The sequence below is a fragment of the Tigriopus californicus genome, chromosome 4 (genome assembly GCF_007210705.1).
Source record: "Tigriopus californicus strain San Diego chromosome 4, Tcal_SD_v2.1, whole genome shotgun sequence".
Lineage (NCBI taxonomy): Eukaryota > Metazoa > Arthropoda > Copepoda > Harpacticoida > Harpacticidae > Tigriopus > Tigriopus californicus.
Genome location: NC_081443.1, coordinates 12,344,662 through 12,350,661, shown reverse-complemented (window position 1 = coordinate 12,350,661; position 6,000 = coordinate 12,344,662). Strand labels below are relative to the sequence as shown.

Below are 6,000 nucleotides of genomic sequence, written 5' to 3'. Positions count from 1 at the left end.
ATAGTTTGGGCGAACTCGCATTTTCGCACCTAGAGACTTTTTCCAACAGTTTTTTGCGACACTAAAAGGTCGAAGTTTAGTAATTGGCCACACTGACGATTCAAGCGGGTCATCTCAAAGCCTGTTCTAGGTATATATGCAAGTCTTGGAGAAGTACTTTTCAACACTCGTATTGGTAAATGACAAAATATTGTTTTCTGGCCATCATAATATCATGTTTTCTTCACATCAAATGGCATTTGGAGAAAGCTTGATTTTCTTAAATCATTTCTATTTGTTCGTTATTGGAATGATTATGTAGGAAAGTCAAGTGAGGTTTCCTTCAAAATTGAATACAGTGGTAAAGAGCATTCCCAAGATCGATGTGAGAAATCATTGATCAAAACAAATTCCAAACAAAATGGTCTTCATATCATTAGAGTTAAACTGTCTACTTATGATCGCAGAAAACCCTGTCAAGGATAAAAAAGGTCAGAAGTATTTGGCCAAAACACCAAGTTCAACATTGAAGAAGAGCACGACAGTCAACTCAGAGCGACTCAGGGTTGACGTATTGGATCGGTTCCTGTCAGGTTACAGGCTTATCTTTAAACACTCTTCGTGACCTTATGTACCATAGTGCTTGATCATCAAGTTGATATCTCACCAGTCTGTCGTGTCATGAAAAAAACGAGGGAAATTTATTTTCAATATCTCTCAAGAGCTGCGACAACATATGACCGGCGAAGCCTCTGCGTTTCCATTTGCTTTTGAACGGCTGTTCGCGGCGCTGAAGGCCAATGGCGAGCTATTCCGCTCGAGCGCGTGATCTCGCAAAGTTGTTCCCACGCCTCATTCGTGGCTCCAGGATCGAAGGGGGGAATTTCGAGCATTCATCAGTGGAACCACCGTTGCGCTACACTGTTTTGAGGCCTATTGTGTGACAATTTGGACCAAAATATAAACTCCCAGCGGGATTGCGACTCTGCTCCCCTGTGGTTCGAGGCTTCACAGGCCAATTACTCTTGTACAGTGACCTTTGTGCTTCTTTGAAGTGTTATTGTTGTTCGCATTGGACTTTGGGAAAGTGCATTAAAGGAGGAGGAGGAATGCACCATCCACAATCAGGGAGCCGGATCTCAGTGACCATTAGATGTGTCAACTGAAGACGAGCCTCAAAGTGACCTTTGTTCTTAGATAAAACCCAACACCCAACTTCAAAGGACGGAAGGGACAAGGCTCTGTCTGAGAAATCAGAGCCATATTTTTGATTGAGACCTCGTTTTGGAACAAGAGTGCCATCAAGCTCCACTCCGGTCAAGCGAGAGAGGTAGGTGATGATGTAAAATAAGATGGATCGAGCTGTGAATGTGCCAAAGTGAACAAAAAAAGCTGTTCTCTTGGCCAACGCCTTCGCTAAAGAGGTCATTGATAAGGAGCTTTGGGAACAAAAAATTCCCCCTTGGCTCTTTTGGGAGGGAGGTGGGAACATCATGTTGAGAAATCAAGGGAGAAAATCGAATATCCTTAAAAGTAAGCGTGATAGATTTTTCCAATCCTTCTTTGCTCCGATTTTTAGGCCTTTGGTTTGACGTTTGTTTCGTGTGTGAATGTTCCAAAAGGTTTCCGGAAGAGGGAAACGAAAGAAAAACCGTCCGCTTGAAATGTGACGGGTCCATTATCCCTGTCGTTCGACGATGGATACCGCATTTAATTGGTAATTTTCCATCATGCAAGGCCATATACCATATGCGAGGACCTCCCCAAGGGCATTGATACCCTCCAATTGAGTATTTGAAGAAACAAGACTATAAAAAGGCCAATGTTTCATGGGCAAATATTTAACCGCTCAATTTGCTCAAGGTCTCGTTAAAATTGACTCTGAAACCATTTCACGCTGATCAGAGCAGGTGACGTCATTGCTAAGGCTAGAGCTTGCCTTGAATGGACCTCAGTTGGCCATTGGGGGATTTTTAGGGGCTCAAATTGAGCCTAAAGAAGGTGGGGGGAAAACCCTGGAGAACCCGAAAAAACTCGAGGCGAGGAATGTACGGACCACGTACTAGCCATGTTCAAAATTTCAAGCCTCCGTCCTCGAAAGGGATCTTGTCCATTTTGCACTCCAGAAGCCGCATTAAACCACAACATAAAGCTTTCACGAAAACGGGTTTACTCTCCTTAAGCAACATTGGATAACATTCGACAACGTTTCTTGAAGGTCAAAGGCGTGTTGTTTTGGTGTTGGCCTTATTTCCTTCATTGCCAAAATGGTCAAAGAACAAATCAAGGAATGCATGGACCTGATGTTTGCAGGATTTCATCTCGGGAGTTGCAGAATCTCTGTGGCTTTTACAAATATTGTTGAAGGGCTTGAAAGGGTAAGGTTTTATGAATAAGCACTAAATCCGCGCTTATAAATGCAAATCCCTAAAGCATCCATTCACTTGCTTGCCTGTTTGTGACATCCATGCATATGGGAACAACCAATAAGCACTCAAATCGGTTCCACACTCACTTCCTACAAGTGAGAAGCTTTAGAAAGCAAATAAGGACGTGAAACGTCACTGACTGGCGTTCTACTCCCATTTTTTGGGATTCACTTACCGAGATGGAAATAAAAAGTAAGTACAATTATGTATAAAAAAGTGACAGGTCCATAACAAGACCATTCACTTGTTCCATTTATTACATCATGGAAAAATGACATATCGTGGTTTACAACACTAGTTTTTTTCAATTTTTTTAACAGAGTTATCAAGCCCAGTCGAAAGTAGAACATATTAAATGTAAACAGGTTTATGATAACTACCGAATAAAAAGGTGCTTTCCAACCAATTGCATGTTTCATTCTTTTCTTTTTTTTTGTTAAAAAGCAACAGATAAAATAAGGCAATGAACTGAAATTAGCGATAACTTGCAACTACTTGACCAAGAGGCTGATTCCAGCTCAAATTATGGATTTTTTTAACGTTCAAATGAAGTCATTTGATTGAAATGATTCAATTGACTAAATTCAATGATGACCAATACCACAAATGACAATAATGGCAGACTGAATAGCCAAAAAGATTTCAAGGCAATATGTCGATTCTCGAGTTTAAAATTTAAGAGATAGGCCACAAACGAAGAATAAACCGAACATACGTACTGCGGAGTTTCAACAGAATCACGCCTGTCCTCATTAATCTGCTTAATCAAGCCCCAAAAGCTTTATAAATGAAAGGATAAAATAAGCGATGAAAAGAATGGCCTCCATTTGTAAATACATGTATCTTAAACATGTTCAATAAATCTTCACCACAAGCAGGAAATCATCTTTCTCTCTCTCTTGCTCTGGAGTCTTTATCTGATCAAGTTTCGTACGACGGTCAAAAAAGGAATGCGCTTGGTGATCCATCACTTTTAATGGTTCGATTATTCCCAAGTGGGAATATTACGTTTGTGTGCCATTCTCCAGAATCCGAAAAAATAGACTCTAGGCACCTAGACTCAAAGTGCTCACAATCCAACCAAACAGATCAAACCCTTGAAAGTTGAAACCAGCTTGCAAGTTGTCTAAAAGCCACTGAATATTCGAAGAGGCTATCAATCAGAATAGTAAATCAAAGCACTCAAACAGTTCGAGACGATTCCTCTATTTGGTTAAGTATACTAAAATATTGGGGCTCCCTTAACCAAAATGATGACGCGACCTAAAAAATTGACCACTTCAAAAATAAATCTGGAATGAGAAAAACAGCAAAACATTATTTGGCTTTTATTCATTTTTTTTTCGTCTTAAAGACCGTCAAGGAGGACCATATTTTCCGTCTGACAATAATGTATACCAACCGTTTTTTTCATTTTTCCTTGGTCTTGCCCCAAACTGTATGAAGAACATCAGATTAAGGCCGGTAAATTCCCATAAAACGCATGTAATGGGCCTACTGAATTTTTTTATTACCCGGCAGAGGGCACACCACAAGGACCTCACAAAAACCACCAAACCGTACTTCAGAATCATAACCAGGATAAACATTTCATTTTGAACCTTCATATATGGGTCAATGCCAACTCTTGTAAGAGCAATTCACAAAAAATGGAAAGATCATTTTGTGATTGACGTTGTTGTTCCAAGCTTTCATAGCATGAAAAGACTCGTTTTTCCTCAAAAGTAAGCTACAATATCGCAACCTATTTACTGCTTGCTATTTCTTCAAAGTAGCATCTTTGAGTTGTTAGATCAGATAACAATATTCTTGTCAACATCTAAGGAAAATGGTTTTCGAAACAGTTTCCAACATTTTTTTGTAACTTGAAAATGAACTGCACTATGACATCCATGAATGAGAAAAATGCCAAAGGAATTTAGGAGCTACTTATATTCGTCGAATTTGTAGAGTGGTCAAATTTTCCCTGTTTTGGCCAGGGCTCTCTAGCAGAAGAGCACGAGCATGAAAAGCGACCTCTGACGGGCGCAGCCTCTAAAATCCAAGAAACAGTGGACAAAAAGTCGTATCCAGGAAAAGAGCACGCATTGTCACCTAAAACTGCTACAGGTTCATTTATTACAAACGACGGCTTCTTGGATCTTGAAGGCTGTGCCCATCAGAGATCGCTTTTCATGCTCGTGTTCTTCTACTACAGAGCCCAAGTTCTGGCGAGAGTATGAGTTCGTTCCAAAATGAGAGATGAAAGTTTGTATATACAAATGTCAAAAAGGATTTGGTTGATCCAAGCACATTGACTTACATCTTTGCTCTCTCAGTTGTCGGGGGGGATTTCCAAAAGCACCAGTTCCTCCAATTCATATTTTTCTGGGTATGGTGCTTTTTTGCCAAGATTCCCTCCCAACTCTTCATTCTTCTCGAACACATTTGCTCGAGAGTCCCTTAATTTGATTTGGTGTGCTTGAATGGTCATGACTTTTACGTTTGTTCGTCCCCTCGCTAAGAAGTGGTGTCCCTGTTTCATGTCCCAAGTTCCACCCTCTATCTCCGAGATCAGGAGAATGGTCGTGGAGCGTGGGGTAGGATTTCCAGGAACACAATCAATACAGAGAGGACTTCGTAAATATCTTGAACGAGGCTTCCTCTTGTTCCTCCCTCTCTTGATCACATACCACGGCCACATCTGTTGCTGTCATAATGATTGCTCTTCGCCATGATATTTCCACTATGGATCATGGAACTCTGGACCAAAGTGAACATGGAAAGGGAACATGCAAGGGGACATCAAACGGATCATGCTAGTTTTGGCGCACCAAAACCACGGCCAAGGAAACAGTTTCCCAATGGGAGTGGAACAAGCAAGCTTTGGTTCCACTCTGCTTATTATTTTCAAAGAACGGGCGATCAATCGAGTCATTCTTGAGAGATGAGGGAAAGAGGGTGTTTATTGGTCCACAAATTGGCCCACAAAAGAGCATCCAAACCAACATCGCCAAGACATAACAGTCTTTTTTTCGTCTTTCTTTCTAACGGTTGAAGGGGCCTTCATTTCATCACCCCAGGCTCTTTTTCAGTTTCTCACCACTGTAAACGTACGGACGATTTGTTCCATTGAATTTGAGAGCCCTGGCATTGTTGCTTTCTGGAAGTGTTCGTTTCATGTCTTGAAGATTGTCAAACAAATATTTCTGGTCCTCTTGTGAACACAATTGAGTGATTCTAAGAGAGCTGGAGCGGGAAAATTTGTACAGTGTTCCCTCTTCGTTCCCTCTTCAGAGTATTAAGGAGATCTCCTTTTATCTTTCATCAGCTGCTTGAGGACAGATGTTGTTTAGAGAAGTAATGTGAGAATGGCAAAAACTCAAAAACTCTTCAGCCCAAGGGAGTCCCACTCTCCAGCAGAGCTACCTTTAATTCAACATTCTCAGGAGAGAATATCTGTAGCAATCTTTATGTCATGGTTTAGAAAAACAAAACTTCAAAGCTATATGAGTTGTCTGATCAATTACGTAAGCGTAAAAACTTGGATTTACTATACGATTAAAAAATAAGCACGTGTCTGATTTGAAACCCGATGAAAAATGTTGATTGG

The 6,000-nt window shown here is 40.7% G+C and overlaps 1 protein-coding gene across 1 annotated transcript in view; it reads left to right on the top strand.

Moving 5' to 3' along the window:
* Window positions 1-742: 742 nt before the first annotated feature.
* LOC131879162 (uncharacterized) overlaps window positions 743-6,000 on the top strand; it is a 40,436-nt gene continuing 35,178 nt past the window's right edge. Inside the window, exon 1 of the mRNA XM_059225408.1 lies at window positions 743-1,309. The gene's annotated coding sequence lies outside the window, so the exon portion shown is untranslated. The remainder of the gene's footprint in view (window positions 1,310-6,000) is intronic.